Source organism: Dipodomys merriami, unplaced genomic scaffold (genome assembly GCF_024711535.1).
Source record: "Dipodomys merriami isolate MVZ:Mamm:240054 unplaced genomic scaffold, mDipMer1.0.p SCAF_21, whole genome shotgun sequence".
Classification (NCBI taxonomy): Eukaryota; Metazoa; Chordata; class Mammalia; order Rodentia; family Heteromyidae; genus Dipodomys; species Dipodomys merriami.
The window spans coordinates 17,169,555-17,193,697 of NW_027203493.1; the positions used below are offsets into that span (position 1 = coordinate 17,169,555).

Consider the following 24,143-nt stretch of genomic DNA (forward strand, 5'->3'; position numbering starts at 1 on the left):
CTCCTTCTCCTTCGTCCTCTCCTCTCCTCCTCCTCCTCCTGCCTCCTCCGTCCTCCCCTCCAGCCTCCTCCTCTTCCTTCTTCTTTTTTTTCGTTCCCCCTCCTCCTCTTCCCCTTCTCTCCTCTTCCTCCTCTCCCTCCTCCTCCTTTTTCTTCCTCTTCCTCTTTTCCTTCTTTCTCTTCGTTGTTCCTCTTCGTCTTCTGCTTCCTACTCCTCTTCTTGGTTATTTTTATTATTATTAATATTAAATTAATACTCAGCATTAAATTTCCCCAAAAAAACTTCTATTTAATTCTAGTAATTGTATTTTGAGCATTTGTAGTGAATAAAATATCCTAAGATTCAAAACAGCAGAGAAGTGTTTGACTCGCGCATGACTCGGCCACTGCTCAAGCCTGGGATGTCCATGATGACGAAGTCCATTCCTGATTCCCAGGAGTTTCCAGTCTCTTTAGGGGAGCAGCCATGCAAAATACAGCATTTCCATCCAGTGTGGCATATGTCAGATAGAAGAGTGTACAGATACTATGTGCACCAAGTGTTCATCCATGAATTACCTGTAACAGGAGCAAATTGAAACAACTTTACAACAAATTGGAGAGAGACTCAACAAATGGGACTCCCTTAAAGTAAAAAGTTTCTGCACAGCTAGAGACATAGCAACCAAGCTAGAAAGACAACCAACTAACTGGGAAAAAAATATTTACCAGCAATATATCAAACGAGGGGCTAATATCCAGTACATACAGGGAACTCAAGAAACTAATCCCTCCCAAACCTAACAAACCAATTACTAAATGGGCAAGGGAACTAAAAAGAGACTTCTCAGAAGAGAGAAAAATGGCAAAGAAACACATGAGGAAGTGTCCACCATCCCTGGTTGTAAAGGAAATGCAAATAAAGACAACCCTGAGATACCACCTCACCCCAGTCAAAATGTCTCACATCCTCAAGTCAGCCAATGACAAATGCTGGAGGGTATGCAGAGAAAGAGGAACCCTATTACACTGCTGGTAGGAATGTACACTTATACAACCACTTAGGAAAGCAGTCTGGAGGGTTCTCAGAAAGCTAAATATTGACCTCCCCTATGATCCAGCCATACCACTTCTAGGCATCTATCCTGAACAACAGGAGCCAGTATACAAGGACACATGCACCTCCATGTTTATTGCAGCACTGTTCACAATAGCCAGGATATGGAAACAACCCAGATGTCCCACCACAGATGAATGGATCCAAAAATTGTGGAATATTATGCAGCCAGAAAGGACAAAATAATGGCATTTGCAGGGATATGGATGGAACTAGAAGAAATCATGTTGAGTGAGGTAAGCCAAGAGCAAAGAGACAAACGGCACATGGTCTCCCTGATAAGTGGATGTTAAATCTAAAACATAAGGTGATACACAAAAGTTAACAAGACTTGAGAAACAAAGGACCTCCACTCATCTGGTCGAATCACCACTAAATAACCCCATGCTGCTGATCACATATATGGTATATATGTGCACACTGGAGGAAAACCAGGAGGAGGACACTAGAGGGAATCAGGGAAAAAACATACAACAGCAAGACCCATCAGCTGCAGTGGACATTGATCAAAACAAACTAAGCAACTCAATGGCAGTGATGGGAGGAAGGGAACGGTGGGAAAGAGGGAACAGCTGATGCTATGCAAAAGGAAAAGAATGTACATATTACCTGATGTGGAAGAAATAACTGTATTGTCAAAGTTCATAGAACTCATAAACTTTAGAGACCATGATAGACAATTTGCCCCATGAAAGTTAGACTATGTTTGTAACTTTAACTAAGCATCACTGTCCCATAATACTGTGAAATTTGTGAAATTATGTAATCACTTAATCACAATAAAGAATTTGTAAAAAAAAAAAAAAAAAAAAAAAGAACAAGCAATAGAAAAGAGCCGCATCAAAATTCTACATCCTTCTGACCAACCTTATCCCAGGGAACAATCATGGTATGTATAAAGATATATCTATTACAAGACACTATGTTGAAAATGAACTTTACAACTTGGCAGTGGAGGGAGGGGTTGGGAAGGTGGGGAGGGAAGAGATGGTAGGGTGAAAACAAAGGAGGAGGTAACAATGCTTGATAGGAAATGGACTCATTACCTTACTCATGTAACTGTAACCCCTCTGTACACTATTTTTACAATAAAAAATATTAAAAAAATTTGAAAGCCAAAAAAAGAAAACAATTTTAATGAGGGATAGGGTAATAGATAAGTAATGGTACATACACATGATGAAATATTGTGCAGTCATTAAAATAAAGACTAGCAATATGAACAAATGATTTTAATATAACCTATGTGAAAAAGAGCAGATGTAATGCCTCCAAGGAGAAAAACATTTAGATCTGTGGGAAAAAAATAGATTGATTCACTGGCAAAAATGCTGGAAGGAATATAGCAGTATATACTTATATAGGAATACTATATAAGTAATAATGGTTTGGAAAATCAGTGATTTTTTTCTTTTCTCTTTTCTACATGTTCAGTTACGTGTTTATATAAACTGAGAGTAAAAAGTAACAAAGCCACTTCCTATTGCCAACTGCCTTCCTTTTTCTTTCTTCAAAGTAGAGGCTGAGTACCAGTCAATATGCTAAATGTCTGACCATGTTACCTATTCTCCTCCTTAATCTTCATAGCCCTTGGGCAGAGGTATGTGGGGGGGAGGGGAGATATTACAGGTTATCTTCCAAATGAATTAAAGAAGAAGGAGGCTCAGAGAGGTGAAAGAATTTGCTGGGAGTCACACAGCAGAGGGAGAATCTGGAGCAGTCCCCAGTCTAGTCCAATCAGTATACCAGCCTGCTCTGATTTGCTATTACAACTGTGGCTGCTACCAAAGGGAAGAGGTTCAAGGGAGGGCTGGGGGCATGGATCTGCATGGAGAAAAGAAGGTCATTAGCCTCAAAGTCCTCCTGCTCAGAGCTCTGTCTTTAGCCAGGTCTGACTCCTCCTACCTCCCAACTACCTGGGTGTCTTAGAAAGTGTCCCCCTCTTGCTGAGTCCCAGCTTACTCGGATATCAAAAGGCAGTAAATAGCCTCCATCTGCTCAGCTGTTGCATTGATTAATGAGATAATATATATCCCTTGTCCTAACCCCAAAAAAAGAGGAGACACTTGTGAATTTATTTCCCTCTACCCAAGGACGCAGGAAACTTGAAAAAGGCCTAGGCTTTTCCTGTCACTTGGCCTCTGGTTATTGTCCTGGGTGTAATGGAGTGGAAAACTCTCTACACGCTTCCCTCTGACAGTGAATTTCTAATCTCAGAAAACTTAATGGTTTTTGTCAACCTGATTGTCCAGCGAGAGCGGATTAGGAGAATGACTTCCCCTGTCACAGGAAAGTTGACTTGCTTCACGGCATTTTTTTCCCCCTGGTACCAGTGGGAGGCATGATCGATACAACACAGCCCTAAATACTTACCTGTGGTTTCAGAGCTGAGGACAAAGGTTGGGAGTTCTATTTAAGTGCCTTCAGCCATTTCCAAGAGGACCCAGGCGTGAGGTGCATTAAGTGGTTCAGCCCAGTGACCCAGAGCTCCGTAGTCTGAGGGACAAAACAGAAATCAAGTTGCTCCTGAGCAGTGAAGCAGAGGCCTCTGGGCTCCAGCTGGATTTGTCTTCTTTGCTCCAGTTTCCCCCGTCTGCAGATGGAAGGCCCATTAGTTACTGTCTGCGCTGCCAGGGTGGGATGGCTTTCTAGTCTCTGTATCAGGATTTAGCCCACACAATGCACTGCAGTGGTAATGGACAGGGACTACTAATGCAAACTAAGTCTCCTAAATTCCTGTGCACCAGCAGCTCCAAGCCTAGAGGCCACGAGCCTCCTGGCAGCTCTTAGACAAGGCTTTGTGCCATGGATCTTTAGCAGAGAACAGCCACCCAAATTCAGTCACCTGGGGCACTCCTGCCATAGCAGAGTAGCAGTCCTGGGCAACAAAAGAAAGCCCTGTTTTATTGTCATTTCCTTGAGAGATTCATTCCAGACCTTTTAGACTAGGACAGGTCCCTAGTAATTTTCCTTCATGGTATCTACTCTCATTGGAAATGAGCAAACATCTACATCCAGGAAAATACAAACTCCAAAGAAGCAAAGATGTTTTGCCTGCTGTTTATTGCCAATCCACATTTTGAACACATAGTAGGTTCTCAAGAAATAGTTGTTGGCTATGTTAATTAATAGGTGTATAGATCATCACTTGTTTGTGACCTGTTTCACCTATTTGAGTAGAACCCTCAAGAAAGAGAGAATGGTATTTTATTATCCTGCACTATTAGCAAGAAGAATAATGGTTGGTGCCTAGTAGATGCTCCATAAACACTGAAGGAATAACAATGTGATTACTCTGTGTGTGTGTGTGGTGTATGTGGGAGGGTGGGTGTGCGTGCTTTTTTGTACTCCAGGTCTTGGACTTCCCATTAGCTTTTTCATTCACGGGGCACTCTATAGCTTGAGCCATGCCTCTAGTACTGGCATTTTGCTGGTTAATTCTTGGATTTGTCTGTTCAGGCTGCCTTCAATCCCAGATCCTCAGATCTCAGACTCATGAGTAGCTAGTATTATAGGCATGAGCCCAGTATGCTTACACTTTTTTATGCAGAATTAATCTAAAATTAGTAAGATAGATTTGAATTATTGAAATAATAAAACCATCATACAGAGAAAAAGTGAGTAAAGTAAAAGACACATCTTCCATTAATCTCACCACTTTTATACAGCTCCTGTAGTGTTATTATTTGGGTCGTTTTCACATCAGTATTTTACATTTAGTTATAATTAGGTTATTTTAAGTGCATGAATTCATGCACACACATGTCAACAACCATCCAGGTATCAGGGAATTGTATGGATTTAAGAGCAGGAAGAGAGGCTGGATGAATAATGTCTTCTCATTGTTATAATTAATTGTTGGCCCTACAAAGGAAATGATAGCATCAGAAACCGCTAGTGAGAGGCATTGCTCTCCAAAGGTTGGTCCCTGGGGTCAAGGCAAATGTGGCTATGGAAAAAATGTGCAGGTTACAAATAATCCACAGGAAAATGCTTTATTTTTTTTATGCTCACAAATCAGCGAAACTTGTCATAGCTTCTGCTAAACATAAACTGGTTATATCCACTGTGAAAGACTTGGTGTCTTAAGACTCATTTCTCACCCATTTATTGGGATCATTATGTGGAAATCACCCAGTTTCTATCTACAAGTCCCTAGGAAAACTGCCAACAGGTGACTTGTGATTATGGAAGTGAATAAGCCAGTATATAATAAAAAAAAATCAAGTCAGGTGCTGGTGGCTCACACCTGTAATTCTAGCTATTCAGGAGGCTGAGATCTGAGGATCACAGTTCAAAGCCAGCCCAGGCAAGAAGGTCTGTGAGACTCTTATCTCTAATAAAGCATTCAGAAAACCAGAAGTGGTGCTGTGGCTCAAGTGGTAGAGCGTTTGCCTTGAGCTGAAGAGCTCAGGGACAGTGCCCAGGCCCAAATTTCAAGCCCCACGACTGATAAACAAAACAAAAAACACAATCAAATCAAAACCCTGTTCTTCTACACTCAAAATATGTTCCCAGTAAGAGGCAGCCTATAATAGTAGAGAGATTTTTAGCATGTAATGAGAAAAAGTTATACAAATTTCTTGTCATACAAGTAAGTTAGACAGGAAGTTGAGTACACAAATGTCTCATATATTGGTAAGGGACCACTTTGGAGGCTGTTCTTGTATTATATACAAGAACAGAGATTTACCTTGTCTTGATCTTTTGGCTTTTATCCTATTTCTGGCCTGGAATAGAAACTAGGAGTGAGAGGTGAGGGTGGGAGGGATGGTTTGAAAACAACCTTCTTGCAGGTGATGAACTAGTGGGTAGGCAGGAGATCTGGGCTTTTTGTTCTAAACACCCATGTGACTTCTGACAATGACCTCACACCACCTCCATAGACTTGCTGTGAGGACTAAATACAATTCTGGCTGCAAAAGCACTTCAAGAAGCATATAAGCAAATGTTTTAAAATGAGAAGTAAGGTGCCAATATTGCGAGAGGAAGCTGTGTTATTGCAAAGCTCTCATGGGGATTTTCAACACTCAAGCTCCAGCAGCGTTACAGGAGAATCTAATAAGTGGAGAGCTCTGGGCTCCTGTCTACTGGAGACACAGAGAGATGAGGAGAGAGTGTTTTCTCAGCCACACAAAGGAATGCTCCCACTCAAAGGTCCTGGTGAGAGTTTAATGGGAAAGAGCATCTCCATGTGCTTCCACTGCTTTATAATTCCTTTCTGTTACATTTGTAAATCTGTAAAGCTAAGATGGTCAAAGAAGCTAGTCATGCAAAAATTCTAAGAGAGGTAGAGTCCCAAGGCTACAAATGTATTTTACTTTTTCTAGTTATTTACAGTTGAGGCTGGTTGGTCTCTGATTTTTTTATTTTTTTTGGGTCCGGCCATAGGGTCTGAACTCTGGGCGTGGGCGCTGTCCCTCAGCTCTTCAGCTCAAGGCTAGCACTCTACCATTTGAGCCACAGCGCCACTTCCAGCTTTTTTCTTTTTGCTTATGTGGTGCTAAGGAATCGAACCCAGGGCCTCATGCATGCAGGGCAAGCGCTCTACCACTGAGCCACCTTCCCATTCCCGGTCTCTGATTTTTTTTAAAAAATGTTTTCTCTTTAATAAATTCTATTTCTTTTTTTTTTTCTTTCTCGCTTCCGTTCTTATTTTCTCTTTCTGTTTTTCTTTCTGGTAGTGGAAACTGGACTCAGGGCCTCAGGCTCTTCACTCTACTGCTTGAGCTACACCTCCACTTCCTTTGGTTAGTTAATTGGAGATAAAACTTTCAAAGACTCTTTTGCCTAGGCTGACTTTTAACTGGGATCCTCAGATCTCAGCCTCCTGAGTAGCTAGGATTATAAATGTGAGCCACCGATACCCAGCTCAAGTTCCATTTCCTTTCTTATATAATTTTATTGTTATTATTGAGGTGTTGTACAGAGGGATCATCATTTCATAAGTCAGGCAATGAGCACATTTCTTTTTGAACAATATCACCCTTCCTTCATCAAGTTCCATCTCTTAATCACCTTTTTGAATTGACTTATCAAGTACATTTGAATATGTACCTGAAGGTCCAACAAGGAAATAACTGGCTTCTCTCGGGTGGGCCCTAGCCTCAAATCATCAGGTACTGCAAAGACCTCAAGAAGAAACCAAAGGAAATTGCAAGCAAAAAAAATTGCCATTTAAATTCAGAAAAGGAACAATTATCTTTTATATCAGGAGTTATAATTTCTTAACAAATTTGTTTTCCCTTCTTCCTGGGTGACATTTCCTAGGTTCTCTTGCAGTAGCCATGCCTACTGGCTCACTCCCAGCCAATGGGATGGGATCAAGAAACTATGCATCACTTTCAACTCTGGCCTATAGTGGTCTCCCATCCTATGTCCTTCCTGCTCCTTTCCTTGTCACACTGGGATGGAGAGAACTCCCATGCTGAAGATGGCGGAGTCTCATCAGCCTGGATCTCTGAGCCAGAGAAAACCTACATGGCCAACAGTTTACCAGATCTCTACCATTGTGGGAACAATTATGTCAAGTCTATAGGTTTTGGTGTTTTTGTTGTTATCATAATTCACCTAATGCATATAGAAACAAGTAAGTTTTCAAACTTTATACCTTGAGGAAGGCAGAAATGAAGAGTAGCAAGAAACATTTAACAGCAATAAGTATGTTTGCTATTTGCTATAAACAATGACAACAACAAAACTTCAACAGATTTGGGGTTCCATTAGGGTGGATCCAGAGGCTCACTTATCCTGGTTGGATCAGTATCACCCTTTTTTCTCTGCCTTGTCTTGCTTCTTCCATGACAAGATAAATCGCTAGATAGCTAGATTGTGTGTGTGTGTGTGTGTGTGTGTGTGTGTGTGTGTGTGTGTGTGTATGTGTGTGTGTGCTGGTACTGAGGCTTAAACTCAGGGCCTGGCACACTATCCATAACTTTTTTTGCTCAAGGCTGGCACTCTATCATGTAAATCACAGCTCCTTCCAGATTCCTCTAAAATGGTGATAATCCATTGAATTTCTTCAATGGCATGTAGAAACATAAATGCAGAATGTAAGAATCTAAGACATCAGGAAAAAACTTGATTCTATGCATATCTGGCCATTGCTCTGCCAATCTAGACCTGCCAGAGTACCCCATTCAAACATCTGTAGCCAAAGCCTAGCCAGACCAAGCTGATATTTCTGTCTACAACTCTTGTTTTTGATGTCTCTCTATGCATACTAACTTTCTGCCATCTGAACTCTATGGTCTTCCATTCCTTTTACAGCATTCTGCTTGCTCTGTCAGCTTGATCTCCTTAGTCATTGTCATCTCTCTAAATTGCACTTAGGTTTTGCTCAAAGTCCTTTGTCAGACATGATCGGGCATGTTCAGGGTGGTATGGCCGAAGACTCAAAGTCCTTTGAATTTAACTACCAATTTCTCAAAAGAGGCGGTTCTATCTGGTCTTCTGGTGTTTCTGGTTGCTACTTTCTCCTTACCCCTTTTTCTCTGTCTCACTGGCTCATAAAACCAGCCCTGCTCTGCTCTGGTCCTGGAAGCTTCTAGGCTATAAGGGCTGGGGATTCAGCATCTTCAAGTTGTTCCTTGGACTCCTTTGAGCTTTGACATTGAAACTGTCTCTGGCGGTGTGGCATGTGAAGACTGATGCTGTTTATACGTGTATCAGTCAAATCACTTGAATGCAGATGTGTCTATAGCTAACCAGGGGACAGGCCTGAAGATAGATTATGGACAGAAAACATCTTGAGCAGGCTGGAAACAAGCAGAAGTAGTGTGTGTTCCCCAGAGGCCCGTGGAAGGAAGTATGGTCTATTTCTAATGCCACCTACTTTGGGCATAGTCCTTTTTTAAAAGCTTTCAGATCTCAGGGAAAAGGAAGAGATTTGTTTCTTATTTGGAAAGTAATAAAAAAAAACACCTATGAAGATAATGATAATAGCTGGTACTTATTGAGCCCTTTTCATGTCCTAGCATTGTTAGGAGCCTTTTATGTACCATACTGCAGTGAGTCCTTACAACACTGCCATGAAATGGGTGTTATAGTCCTTGCCTATTATAGGTAACAGAATAGACCCATGGAAAGATGAAATAATGTGCTCACAGTTACATAACCAGTAAACAATAGCACTAGGGTTCCAGCACAGTGAATTTGATACTAGAAGTTGTGCTTATGACCTCCCCATTGCAGGACTTGGTTTCAGGAGCAGAGGCTCAGGTGTTTATAGCATTCAGACATTGCTGGGAGACAGTGCCAGGTGGAATATGCCGAGCCAAAGCTAAAGCATCAGCAGGAGTTGGCAACAGGTTGGCAGACTGGTCCTAAGCTGGAGATTAGGCTCAGCCAGCATCATAAATGGGGAGAAAGTCAGACCAGGAACAGAAGGGCTTTAGAATCAGATTTCCAGGGTCAATTGGGTGCAGAAGGACTGAGGCTGGAGAGGTCAGGGTCATAAAGAAAGGTTATGTTCCAGGAAGTGATGGACTGGCTTTTAAAGGAAGGTGTTCTGTTCTTCAAGTGTGTATCTTGGCTCACAATTGTACTTACTCTAGAATCTGGACCTCAAAGCATTTAACGGAGAAGTTTCTTGTGGGTTGGGAGTCAGGGTGCCCAGATGTGGTCAGCTGGAGCTCCGAAAGCCACATCAAATATTTTTGCTGAGCAACCCCAGAGAGGGGAAGCATGCAATGCCTGAGAAACTCACGGAGAGATGTAAGGCACATGTGAAAGTGAGAGAGAACAGGAAACAAGAAAATGAGAATTAGGCAAGAAAAGATGTTGCAAGACTGGCATTTGAACAGTCACTAGTATTGCCCTTTAGTGCTGCTCCCAGAATCCTGTGTGGTGGGAAAGGTGATATGGGTACACTGGCTGTGTTTGTCCACTCTTTCTAAGGCGTTTTACACGTAAAATGTTTCTCAGGCAGGAAGAGGTTTAGCTACGACACTCAAGTTAAAAGCCTCTTTTAAGAAGGAAAAACACAATGTTAGTGTTATCATAAATCACCTAGCACATCTAGCAATCTGGTCTAGAGAGATGAGCACCTGAATGAAGTAGAGGGACTCATGTCTTCTTCCAGCCAGGTCCAGATGTGCCTTTCTATGATGCCCAAGTCGTCAGAAGTAAGCAGCCTCAAGCTGGAGTGGACAAGAAGAACTGGACAGGGCTCAAGCTCACACAGAGGAATGAAGCATGTGGAAGCTTCTCTCTGCCTTTCACCTCTCTTTGGAGTGAAGGACATTTGTCCATGTGCCCAAGGGGCAACTGCCCTGAATCCTCTACCCACTGGAGCCCAGCATCCTTCCTGAGAGGAGCAAACACGGGCTGCCACACCATGTTTACTAACTACAACCTCAAACCAGGGACAGCCTAGTATCCCTGCTCTGAACTGTGAAGATCCCTGTTCAAAGGTCACTCTGCCATTTCCTAGCTGACCCACTTGGGATGACTGGATGTCCCCAAGCCTCCATCAACAGCAGGTAGGGAAAATAGTACCCACGGAGGGAGATCTACAAAGGCTTCTGGCACAAGGCCTTAGCATTATTATGAAAAGTATCATTGAATGAAAGGAAGGAAGGAGGGAAGGAAGGAAGGAAGGAAGGAAAGAAAGAAAGAAAGAAAGAAAGAAAGAAAGAAAGAAAGAAAGAAAGGAAGGAAGGAAGGAAGGAAGGAAGGAAGAAAGGAAGGAAGAAAGGAAGGAAGAAAGAAAGAAAGAGAGCCTTTTCCCACCCAAGATGTAGCTTTGAGAGTCTTCTAGGGACACAGAGATAAGTAAACTGAGACAAGACTGGAATTTGGTGCTGGCCTGTCAGTACTAAAGGTGCCACAGCAAGTGAACATACCAGAAGATTTAAGGGGTTGTCATTCAATCTGGATCTGAAAGAATGAGCAAGATTTGGAGTGAGGAGTGAGAAATATGGATCATTCTACAAGCTTATAATCCCAAGTAGCATCATAACATAATGTAAGTTGCTTTGAAAAATGCCTGCTTCAGAATCCATTATTCTTATTAGGGAGACTAGGAGTTCAACCTGTAAAAGGTTAAAGAAAATAAAACCTTCGTGAGCCAATGTCATTGAGCCCATTCATTTTACACATGAGCATCATGAATCAGTCCCCCCCAACTACACAAGCCAGCAGATTGAAAAAAAACAAACAGGCAGAAGGCCAAAGCTGGTGGCTCACATCTGTACTCCTAACTACACAGGAGGCTGAGATCCAGAGGATTACAGTTCAAAGCCAGCCTAGGAAGAATAATCCATGAGACTCCATTTCCAAAATAATCAGCAAAAAGTCAGGCTGAATGTATGCCTCAAGTGGTAGAGCACCTGCTGAGCAAGCAAGCTGAGCAAGTGTGAATCTCTGAGTTCAAGTCTGTGATGCTGGAAAAAAAAAGTCTGCCACAAGTAGTAACCAGGCAAGAGTTAATTAGTTTCCCTGCTCAGAGGGGGCTCTAGACCCCCAATTTCATTTTTCCCCTCCTCCATGGTTTTGGAAACAAATCCCTTGGATTTGTATGTGAACACATACAGATTGAGGGTACTGATTTCTGTACCAAAATCTGTGATGCCCACCCTGGCACAGAATACCATTGAATAAATACGTTGAAGGAATGAATATGTAACGATCTCAAAATTGCTGCTTCAGAAAGGCAAGACAACTGACACTGGGCCTTAGTGCATCACCTTCTGAAGCCAGTAGTGCGACCACCATTATTCACAGCCCCAGCAGCCAGCCCCAATGCCTTGTGTCTTGCTGTCCCCTGGACATTCTGTGAAAAGCCTTTGATTCAATTTTCACTCCCTGTCTTATTATAGCTTACTTGCTCTAGGACTCTGCTGGGGGCCCAGAGCTGTTCTCAGAAACATTTCTGCCCTCCCTCTGCTCTTACCTGTTGTCCTCAAACGAGACAGATGCCCCCTTCAACGTTTCTCCTCCTTGGAACAAGCTATCCTCCAAAAAGCCCTTTGATCCTGCAGTAATTAGGTCCTAGTGAGGGAGCTGCCCCATGGGTATCAGACTAGTTCAGACATGTCTAGACCCAGCTTAAGCTACCTTGTCTGTCAATAAAGATGGGAACACACTGGAAAGAAAATGAGACAAATGCTTTGCTGCTATCTGGTAGAACAGCATGAGGTTCTTGCTTAGCAAGAAATAGGGTGACATCATGGGCCTTAGTCACCATCCTGAAATCAGCATGGCTACTTTGATAGCTAGCCTTTGCCAGTTGAAAGCTTTCTCACCACCAACAGCACTGATTTTCATTACAAAGCCAATGAACACTCTTTTTTGGGGGGGGTACGGGGGTGGTATTTAAAAATAAAGTCTTGATTTGCATTTTCCCAGTGACTAAGGATGTTGAACATTTTCTCATGCCTACACTGGCCATTTGCTGCTGTCTTATTGATCTGTAAATCCTACAATGGGAATCAGTTATCATTCAATGATATGCAGGCTATCTTGCTGTTCTTATAATACAAAAGAGAGTCTCACAACTGTCCTGAAAGTGAAATAAGGAAAGAAGAGTTTACTACTTTTCATGCATGCCTGATTCGAGCAGGACTCTCAGTTTGAGAATTCCGGTAGAATACAACTGTTATCAAATTCAGTGTTATGACATGGGTATGTTGGAATCAGCCATAAGCTATGTTAACTACTTAGTAACTACAGATAAAGCAGGGATATTCACTAATATTCAACCTTTGGATGTATTAATAAGTTCACTTATCCTACAAAAAAAAAAAATTAAGTCTTAGCCGGGTGCTGGTAGCTCATGCCTGTAACCCAGCTACTCAGAAAGCAGAGATCTGAGGATCTTGGTTTGAAGTCATCCTGGGCAGGAAAGTCTGAGATACTCTGATCTCCAATAAACTACTCAGAAAAAGCCAGAAGAGGTACTGTGGATCAAGTGGTAGAGCATTAGTTTTGTGCAAAAGAAGCTTAGGGACAGTGCCTAGGTCCAGAGTTCAAGCCCTAGGACCAGCAAAAAAAATTTTTAATGAAATTAGTCTTGAATTGAACATGATCACACATGCCAGGAGTTCCAGCTACTTGAATGACTGAAAGAGGAAGATCACTTGAATCTAGGAGTTCAAAGCCAGATTAATTCCTATAAATAAACTAACTCTCAGCATGCACATTGGGATGGAGGAACAATAAATTACAACCTACTATATGCCAGGAACTATACTAATTGAATATCTTATTACATTTTCTCATCAGCTTCAAGAGTGTTTTAAAATCTCCATTTATAGATGAATGCTTCTGCGACTGAGGAGGTAAGTTTGAGTCAAATCCAGGCTTTTCTGACTGAAAAGTTAGTGTTCTTCTCTTAATGTTGCCCCTCCAGAGATACAGCTGGTCTTTTGTTTGTCTGTTTATTTTGGTTTTTCGAGCCTTCGCCAGCTGGCTTTTGTTGCTATATAAACACTGGGATCTAATAGAAAGAACATCATATTCCCACCATAGCCTGACCTTCTGCTTGTGCTGTTCTTTGTTCTTTAGTTGGTGGTGGTGGTTGTGGGGCTTGAACTCACAACCTGGCTGCTGTTCCTGAGCTCTTTTGCTCAAGCCTAGTGTTCAACCACTTGAAGCCACAGTGCTACTTCTGGTTTGCTCATGATTAAGTGGATATAAGAGTCCCAGCCTCCTGAGTAGCTAGCATTATAGGGCTGAGCCACCAGTGCCCATATGCTTCTACTTTTAACCTGAATGAACATCTCTCACAGAGAAAGAACACTGAGAACACCAAAGAGATAGGTAGCCCATGGCAAATGCCACCCTCCCGCCCGCCCACGGCTCAGTTTAGTATACTTCTTTACAGTCTCACTGTAAAGATGCCCCTAAAGTCTCTCAGCCTTCTGGGTGTTCAAACAACTACAGTGCCAGGAATTGAGACCAAAAAATCAGCAGGGTAGAAATGAGGAAGGAAATGATATGGTCGTTGACTATTCCCCCAAATTGCCTTGTTCTTTCTAGATACAATCCAGGACCTTGCATAGTTACAGTTCAATCATTTGACTGGTCAAATGTTGAAAAGTTTTCTCTCATTCTGTGTGTGTGTGTGTGTGTGTGTGTGTGTGTGTGTGTGTGCGTGCGTGTGCGTGCGCGTGCATGTGTGTGTGCATGTGAGCACATGTGCGTGCATGCGTGTGTGCATGCATGCATGTGTGCCTGGAACTCCCACTAACATTGTTTTTTTTCCACTCAGAGCTTGCACTTTACCACTTGAGACATATCTCCAGTCTGGCTTTTTTAATGGTTAAATGGAGATAGAATCTTGAGAATTTTTCTGCTTGGGCTGGTTTTGAATTCAGGTCTCAGCCTCCTAATAAGCTAGGATTACAGGTGTGAGTTGCCAGCATCCTGCTAAATGTCTACATACTTTGAAGCCTGGGGTATAATGGAATCCCTTGGAGGTTTCTTCTTCTCACTGTGCTAGGTTGGTTTGACACAGATAATCCCTCTGGGAGGCCTTCCCAAAGCTGCCATATAAACAATCCCAAGTTCAATAATAAAGAATGACATTATAGTTCTCTGCTTTTCAAAATATCTCATCCTAATTGTCTTCTCTTCCTCTTGTCCCTTTCAGACTCCAACACATTTGTCACTACTCTGTTTGTTTGGTTTTTCTCTAAGATTCACCCATTTCCTCACTTCTAGATTTGCTCTCTGGAGGGCAAAGCAAGACTCCCCTTCCTACCCTTCTCCAGGTTCAGACATACAGGGTGTTCCTAGCCAACAAGATCTTCATCGTCAAAGGCTGCCCACAATTTCAGGCTCACAGTGGTAGTAGAGAAATGGGTTGGTTTGATGTGGTTATTCTAATAGTCTGTCATCATTGCCTTATTATTCTCTTGGCCCCATACCATTCTCCCGCTCACTCACCATCCTGGCTTTCTAAATCTTTAGGTGACCTTCCATCAGTTCATCATTAAGGGTCAGAAAGGGGATACATTTCCTTACTTGTGTGAATTCCTGTCTGTAGTGGGTAAGCCAGTCCAACATGGGAGTTCATGACAGGGACCAAGAGAAAGAGAAAGCAAGAGTGACAAGAGCTCTGAAGACTGTTGTTACCCAGTTTCCCTTCTGGTCCAGAAATAGAAAGCCAGACTTCCGACTTGCAGAGCCCCTGTGCAAACCACCAGACCACATTGTCAGATAAGACAAATGTTAGATTGTGTCATTCTTCCTTCATCAGCTCCAATTTCTGACAATGGCCCCAAATGTCAGAGAGCCTCATCAGACTCGAAGGATGTAAAGATGATGGAGGGAGAGGACAAAGTTGGCCAGGCATCTCTCTTTTCTGGTCCAAGTCATTTTCAGCCAGAAAGATACAGGAAAGAAAAACTTATAAAAAGTCACTTGTAAGCTAACTTTCTTTATTTCTTTTCTTTCTTCCTTCCTTTTCTTTCTTCCTTCCTTTTCTTTCTTCCTTCCTTCCTGCCTTCCCTTTCTTTCTTTCTTTCTTTCTTTCTTTCTTTCTTTCTTTCTTTCTTTCTTTCTTTCTTTCTTTCTTTCTTTCTTTCTTTCTTGCCAGCCCTGGGCTTTGAACTCTGGGCCTGAACACTGTCCCTAAGCTCCTTTTGCTCAAGGCTAGCACTCTACCAGTTGAGCTACAGTACCACTTCTGGCTTTTTCTGGTGATTAATTGGAGATGAGAGTCTCACAGACTTTCCTGGCCAGGCTGGCTTTGAACCTCACTCCTCAGAGCTCAGCCTCCTGAGTAGCTAGGATTGCAGGTGTGAGTCACCAACTACTGGCTGAGTTAGCTTTCTTATTTGCATGTATGGGAGAAAGAAATGAACTAGACTTCAACAGACACCCAGAAAGAGAATCCCCTAGCTAACTACACACCCTTCGCTTTTCCAACTTTTGTGTGTTTATTTATTGAGTACCTGCTGGGTGCCAGGTGCCATGTTTTTGCTCCAGAGTATAGAAAAAGAGGAGTCAGGCTTATAGGCATATCACCTATATGTCACCTCTGAGCTCACTGTTGCCAGCACGAATTTTGCTTGACTCCCCTCCCAAAGCAGCCTCAGCAGGCTTTGTTGTCAGCTGCTGCAGGAAGAATGATGGCCTGGGTGTTGACAGGCTCCTAATTGGAAGGTAGGAGGTGCCACCGCCAGAGGTGAGCTATAAAAGTTATCTCTGGACCAGGGTGGGTTGCTAATTCTTGGAAGAGACATGGAGGTGAGGGTGGGTGAGCTGTCAGCCTGGGACAGAGGCCTGGTGCTTGCAGACAGATGATACATGGTGGGGGAGGTGGCAGACAGATGAGACCAATTCAGGGAATGGCAATGATAGTATACAAAGCCAGACTTCAAGACTCAGAGAGCTCCCTGCGGGATGGGGGAGGGGAGGAAGAGGAAGAAAAGAGGGAAAAGAGGAGTCTGTTAGGCTTCCAAAGACAAGATCAAGAAGGCCTGCCAGGGAGAGGTACTGATATAGAGCTGTGATGAAGACAAGGGAAAAGAGAATCTAGAATCTTCTCTTACTCAGCCAATAAAGAGCCAACCAATAAGCGTGACTTCTGCACACTTATCACCATTGTACATCCTGAGGGGGTTCAAAAGAAGAGGCCAAGTGGGAAGAATTTGAAATCAACTTAAAAGATCATATTTATATGCTGAAATTACTGCTGGGTGGGACAATCCTGTGTGTATTACATAATATTGGCACTTGTGAAAGCTCTTTCCTGCTGTTATCTTATTTAAGCATCTCAACAAACCTACAGAGTGGGTACCAAGGTCCCACCTTTTACAAGTGTGGGTGCTGTGGTTCTAAGAGGCTGAGTACCTTCTGTAGATATGTCCAGCTCACGAATGCTGAGCCAAGGTTCCTATCCAGGTCTATCTCTGGACATTCCTATACAGTCTTGCATTGAGCAAGAGGAAAAGCAGACATTGGCTGCTGGTACATGAGAGATGTCAAAAGGGAGGAGCCTTCGTGAGGAGAGGGGAAAACATGGGAGCAGAATCTAAGATGGCTTCTTGGAAATTATGTGATGTGTGTGCTGGGTCAAAGCTGAGTCACAGCATCATCTAGGGCCTGGAGGTACAGCTCAATAGTAGAATGCTTCTCTGGTATGCACAAGGCCCTGGGTTCCATCCTCACTGCAGCCAAATGATTTAAAAAGAAATCTGGCTAGGAGCCTATAGCTCATGCCTATAATCCAAGCTACTCAGAGGAGACTGAGATCTGAGGATTATGGCTTAACGCTAGCCTGAACAGATAAATCCTAGAGAATCTCATCACCAATTAACCAGCAAAAAGCCAGAAATGGCTCACTTGGTAGAGTGCCATCCTTGAGCGAAAAAGTTAAGGGACAGTACCCAGGCTCTGAGTTCAAGCCCCTGTACACACAGGCAGACAGACAGACAGACAGACAGACACACACACACACACACAGTCTGATAAAGGAGACAAAGCTGAGGATCATGAGTCTTCTGTGTGTTCTAACCCTGAACATGAGGACCTGAATTAGGACTCGGGCCAGTGCGGGGATTGAGAGCTGGCGCAGCTAGAGCAGGTCTCCCATGGTGAATCCATGTGGAGCACATCTAGTATGAGAGGCCAGTGCAAAAGTGAGGCCTCCTCCCCATGAGATAGACACAACCAGGCTGCTGGCAGGGCCAGCCCTCCAAGCGCTGAGTCTGTCACCGCCTCAAAGAGCAGCCACTGGTCCCCCAGGCTCTCAACTGTAGAGTAGGCCGTGCTGTCCACACGGGCGAGCAGTTGCCCCAGCAGAGAGGAGACAGCACAAGCACCAGGTGCTAGGGTGCCAGGGCCTCACAAGAAGGAACAGGTGCGAAGCAGAGCAATTATCCCAGAAGGCATCAGTGGGGCAGACAGCTTAGATCTGATTGAGAGCCACCGGGATTACATCACCTGCTGGTTAGCAGGCTTCATTAAGCGCCCTACGCATAGATGACTGTGAGGCAGCTCATTTTTCTCTTCAAGGAGCCAGCAGACATGGTAATTAAAATAGTCTTTTAAAATGAAAAGATTCCAAAGGGGGCCCAGGCCTTTAAGCTTTTCCCGTGATATTCTGGGCACTCCGGCTTCTCAAGGAGAGAGGAAGTGCACTGATTGAGAGGCCAAGAATTGGAGAGGCCCAGGGTGAGTGAGCTGGCGCTCGCTGTAGGAAGTAGTGGCTGCTAATGTTGTCAGGAACTGCTAATTTACCCATCTAATTTGTTCCTCTACGCCAGCCACAAAGGGGGACCACTCAATTATTCCCATCCAAGAAAGGCTGGTGTTTACTTCGATCTCCGTAGCAACTCTGTGTGTGTGTGTGTGTGTGTGTGTGTGTGTGTGTGTGTGTGTGTGTGTGTGTGTGTGTGTGTGTGTGTGTGTGTGTGTGTGTGTGTGTTCAGGCGATGGAGTGGCAGGGCCTCTGCTTTTGCTCCAATTTCCGGATACATCCTTCTGAGTTTAACAAGGGCCTTGGAGATGCCTTGGCTCCCGAGGAGGTCAGAACTTGAAGAATGCCCTTAACACAAAGCAACACCACCACCAAAAAAAAAAAAACCTGGGTGAATGGAGCAAGTGGCCACAAATTCCTGTCATTACAGAGGACTGGCAGGGGAGCGCATGTTTTCAGGTGCCGTGTTTGGGTTTTCCACATCTCGTCATGCCAGCCTCTTACCTGTCCCCACATGGGGCAGCTCCTACGATTTCACTATTCGAGGTTTTTGCTCTGATGGTTCTGCTTAGACAAACGCACACTTCTTCAGGCACCATGTGCAAGGCTGAATCTTCCATAAAGCCTTTCTGGTAAGTAATTGGAGCTTTCCTTTGTGCTCTTATGATCACTTTAGACATTAGGGAAGAAGCTGCCTCCATTTTATCACTGTAAGACAGTGTAGGAAACCCACAGGTCACTGTGGAATTAATGAGAGAAATCATAGAAGTATTTGAACAGTGACTGGCAAGAAGTCCCTGTTAATAATCATAATGATAATAATAATAACAACAACAACAATAAAAGGACTTGCCACTAAGCTGCATGCACCTAGACAAAAGAATGGTGTCTATTTTATGTTTGTCCTATACCCAGAGTCTAGAAATGTTTCATATGACAAGCATTTGTTTTCTAGCTGATAAATGAAGGAATAAATAAGTGAAATACAGTCATGCATCCCTTAACAATGGCAATCCATTCTGAAGCATCATTACATGATTTCATCCTTGTAAAACATCCGGGTATTTACACTTGCCTAGGATGGTGTAGCCTTTTTCACCTAAGCCATATGGTCTAGCCGCATGCCCCTGGGCTACACACCTGTGCAGCATGTGACTTTACTGAATACTGTAGGTAGCTGTAACACCATGGTAAAATGTTTGTGTGTCAAAATGTATCTAAACATAGAAATGTTGCATTAAAAATCCTATATAAAAAGCTGGGTAGTGGGCTGGGAATGTGGCTTAATAGTAGAGTGCTTGCCTAGCATGCATGAAACCCTGGGTTTGATTGTTCAGTACCACATAAACAGAAAAAGCCAGAACTGGCTCTGTGGCTCAAGTGATAAAGTTCTAGCTAGCTCATGCCTGCTAGCCTTGAGCCTGAGCCTTGAGCTCAGAGACAGTAACCAGTCCCTGAGTTCAAGCTCCAGGACTGGAAAAAACAAAAACAAACAAACAAGCCTTCAGATTGGCTGGGCACTGGTAGCTCACTCCTGTAATCCTAGCTACTCAGGAGGCTGAGATCTGAGGATTAAAGTTTGAAGCTAGACCAGGGAAGAAAGGTCCATGAAACATTTTTTTAAGTTTTTTTTTATTGTCAAGATGACGTATAGAGGGGTTACGGTTACATAAGTAAGGTAATAAGTACATTTCTTGTCAAACTTGTTACCCCTTCCCTCATTTTTTTCCTACTTTCCCCCATTCCCCCTTCCCAAGTTGCACAGATCATTTCCAACATATTGTCTTGTGAATATCGCTGTTGCATTGGTTCCTCCCTTGTCCTTTGTCTCACCATTCTACTGTTCCCCTTCCATTTCCTAATTCAGATAAGCATATCTACAATACCAGGGTACCAAAATCAACAAGGGATATACCATAGGGGAAGAACATACAAAAGAAACAAGAAATCACATAGTACATTAAAAACAACAACAAAGAAAAATCTCTTGTGTCCATGTCTTGGAGTTCATTTTGTTTAGAATCATCTTATATGATGAAAAAAAAAAGCCAGACATGGAGCTGTGGCTCAAGTGGTAAAGTTGTAGTCTTGAGAACAAAAAAGAAAGAAAGAAAGAAAAAAAGCTGTGTACTGACAGTTCCTGTCTATAACCTATCTTCCCAGGAGGCTGAGATCTGAGGACCAAAGGTCAAAGCCAACCAAGGCAGACAAATCTGAGAGACTTTCATCTTTAATAAAGTAGCACGAAGCCAGAAGTGAAGACCTGGCTCTAGTGGTAGGGTGCCAGGTTTCAGTGATAAAGCCAAGCAAGAGTGTGAGGCCCTGAGTTGAAGTCCCAGGACCAGCACACGCACGCATGCATGCACGCACGCACACACGCGCACACACACACACACACACACACACACACACACACACACACTATTCAATATAAAAGATAAATAGTGGTGCACCAGTCGTGAATGGAGTGTGTAGGATTGGACGTTGCTCTGGGTGATTCAGTGAATGTGTAAGTGTGAAGGCCCAGGACATAACTATACCTCTGGACACTATGAAGACACTACCTTAGGCTATGCTAAGTTTATTTAAAAATTTTCTTTCTTCAGTAAAATAACATTGTTACTATAACATTTTTATAAACTCCTCATTTTTTCTGTGCTCACCCTAGGGCTTGAACTCAGCCCTGGTTACTGTCCCTGAGCTTCTTTTGTTCAAGGCTAGTGTTCTATGACTTGAGCCACAGCACCACGTTTGGCTTTTTCTGAGTTTTTTTTTTTTTTAAATTGGGGATAAAGATCTCACATACTTTCTTTCCTGGACTGGCTCCGAACCATGATCCTCAGATCTCAGCGTGCTGTATAGCTAGGATTTCAGGCATGAGCCTCTAGCATCCGACTTACAAACTTTTAATTTTATAATCTCTTAACCTCCTTTTTTTTTTTTTTTGTAATAACAGCTCCAAACACAAACAAATTGTAAGCAGTAAGAATCTTTCCTGGGCTGGGAAGGTGGCTCAGTGGTAGAGCACTTGCCTTGCATGCATGAGGCCCTGGGTTCGATTCCTCAGCACCACATAAGCAAAAAAAGAAAAAAGCCAGAAGTGGTGCTGTGGCTCCAGAGGTAGAGCGCTAGCCTTGAGCTGAAGAGTAGGGACAGTGCCCAGGCCCAGAGTTCAGGCCCCATGACCGGACCCCCCCCCCAAAAAAAAAGAATCTTTCCTCTCCTTTATAATCTGATTGGACCACTGTCATACATGTGGTCCATTACTAATTGACATGATTAAGACACTCTGATCCTCAGCTGTGTCTTGTTTAGTTATTCAGATTTTTGTTGTTGTCTTTGTTGCTGTACTTCCCTGAGTTCCTCAGTATAGTTCCTTGTCTGACCTTCTTCTGTCTCTGTAATAGCTAGAGCTCAGAGTCTGCTGAGCAAATGAATAGGACAGCCACACACCATGTCTGGCTCAGAGTGACTGGCTGAGACCCATCTCTGAGCTCCAGTGGGACAGTGGCTTGCTGCTAGACCATGAAGTTGGTGAATGTGTCCTTGACACTCATCCCTAGATAGAACAAGCCTCTTAATGATAGAGATCGTGTCTTGTTTAGCATTAAGTCTTTAACGACCAGCATGGCATCTGGTACACAGAAAATGCTCTAGTGGCTACCTCTGAACTCAGAGAGAAGGAGTCTCCAGACAATTTACAATCCTTTCCCTATCATCACTCAAACCCATTCAATTTTCCCATTTCTGTTTAATGACAGTTTTTCTAGTTACAAAATACCTTGAGAGTATTCTACCCTAATGGAATTTGTGATCAAATGCCAAGGGTTCAACTACTAGCTATCCTGGCCCAAATTCTCCAAACTAGTTAAGATAAGGTCTCACTTTTTGCCCAAGTACATACCTGGACTACAGTATTCCTATTTTATGCATCCTACCACAGCCGGGATGACAGGCATATACCATCATTCTCAGCTTCTTCACTGAGATGGCCTTAAGAACTTTGCCTGCCCAGGCTTGTCTTGAACTGTGGTTCTCCTGACTTCAGCCTCCCATGTAGCTAGGATAACAGGCATATGTCACCATATTACAGCTATTGGTTGAGAAAGAGATCTCATGAACTTTTTTCCCAGGCTGGTTTTGAACTTTCATCCTCTCAATCTCAGCCTCCTGAGTAGCTAAGATTAGCGGCATGAGCCACCAGCTCCCAGCCCTTCAACCTTCTTCAGTTTGCTTTTTTTTTTTTTGTCAGTCATGGGGCTGGAACTCAGAGCCTGGGCTCTGCTCCTGAGCTCTTTTTGCTCAAGGCTAGCTCTCTACCACTTTGAACCATAGTGATACTTCTGGTTTTCTGGTGGTTAATTGGAGATAGGAGTCCCACAGACCTTTCTACCTGGGCTGGCTTTGAACTGTGATCCTCCGCTCTCAGACTCCTCAATCCCTAGGATTACAGATATGAGCCACCAGACAGTTTGCCTTTTTTTTTTTTTCCTTGTTTCACAAAGCATCCATACTGGACTGAGTGAGGGCAGATAATAAATGAGACTTACTGGCTGTATAGATTTGAGCCAAATCTCTAGAAGTCAAGTATTACCTATCATCCCCTAAAACATCTGCCTGTCATGATGCCTATAAAGGCTGGCTAATGCAGGACCCCTCCCCCAGTGGATAGAAGTATTGACACCTGGAATGGAACCTATCACCATGTGGATCTCCGAGAAGACAACAGAAGTCCTGGCCACCAACACCAATATTCCACACTACCATGTCTGAGGCTGTCTATTCCTACCACACATGGAAAAGCCAGGGCAGCCTCTCTCAGGCGTGGGACGCAGCTGTCCCCTCCTTGAAAATGGGCAGCCCCAGATGCTTTATGAGGGCTTAAAAAGCTGACAATGTGATTGTGGAATGCTTAGGTTATTACTACCTGGCTTTGCCTGATATGGATGATGGCTTCATCTGGGATGGTTTCTCTACTTCAGTGCCAGGGCACCTGGGCAATATTGGCTGTACAGTGTCATGCCGATCTGTTTGGAATATACAACCCTTCATCTGTGACACGGTAGGCTGGGAGTATTATATTAATCCAGAGCAGCCATCGGGACAAACACAAAACATTGTGACATTTTATTATAATTACAATGCCAATTGGCAGCCCAGGACAGAGCTAAAAGTGCTTCGAGCATCGTTTCTATTTCTTACATCTTTGTGACTTTTCTCTACACATCAACCCTTGCCTTTGACTTAAAAATTGTGCAGGCTCATGGAGTCGCCCACCATGTTTTAGAAGGTAACAATGGCCTTGCCAACCTCTGCATCACAGAAAAAGACAAGTTAATCATCTCATCTGCCAGGGCACCCCTGCCAGAGCACAAGTCCCTTCCCCTGGAGGACCTTCCACTCATCATGTTATGTACTTAAAAGGAGTGACCACCAGGTAAACCACCAAAGTCATAACTCTCACCTCCCGTATCTTTCCCGCTAGCTGAAACTTCCCTCCTGTTCTTCCCAAAGCAAGCCTACTGGTTAAGGCCAAGCACTGAGTTAATATCTATGAACACATGGCTGGACCTCATGCAATGTTGGGCCTGCTGTCTGCTTCTACAAGCAGCCCATTCCCTTATTTGCATTTGTATGTGCTCCTATACTTGGCCTATCCTTCATTTCCACAGTGTAGCCAGTGGTTGAGTTTTTGATCAGGTACATTAGGTGTGGGCCTGGGTTGCTAAAATGGTGCTACAGGAAACTTGGGGGATGTTAATACAACGAATAGGGTGAGGGCAGAGAGTCAGAAGACCTGGGTTTAAATTCCACCTCCTAGCTGGGTGCATGAGCCTCCGAGATCTGAAGAATAAAGTTTGATGCTAGCCTGGGCAGAAAAGCTCATGAGATTGTTATC

The 24,143-nt window shown here is 43.4% G+C and overlaps 1 long non-coding RNA gene across 1 annotated transcript in view; it reads right to left on the reverse strand.

Annotated features, from left to right (window-relative positions):
* Positions 1 to 408: 408 nt before the first annotated feature.
* LOC138833999 (uncharacterized) overlaps positions 409 to 24,143 on the reverse strand; it is a 33,314-nt gene continuing 9,579 nt past the window's right edge. The window contains exons 3-4 of the long non-coding RNA XR_011373984.1: positions 3,469 to 3,591; positions 409 to 557 (exon numbers count right to left, since the gene is read on the reverse strand). This is a non-coding gene — a long non-coding RNA (uncharacterized lncRNA). The remainder of the gene's footprint in view (positions 558 to 3,468; positions 3,592 to 24,143) is intronic.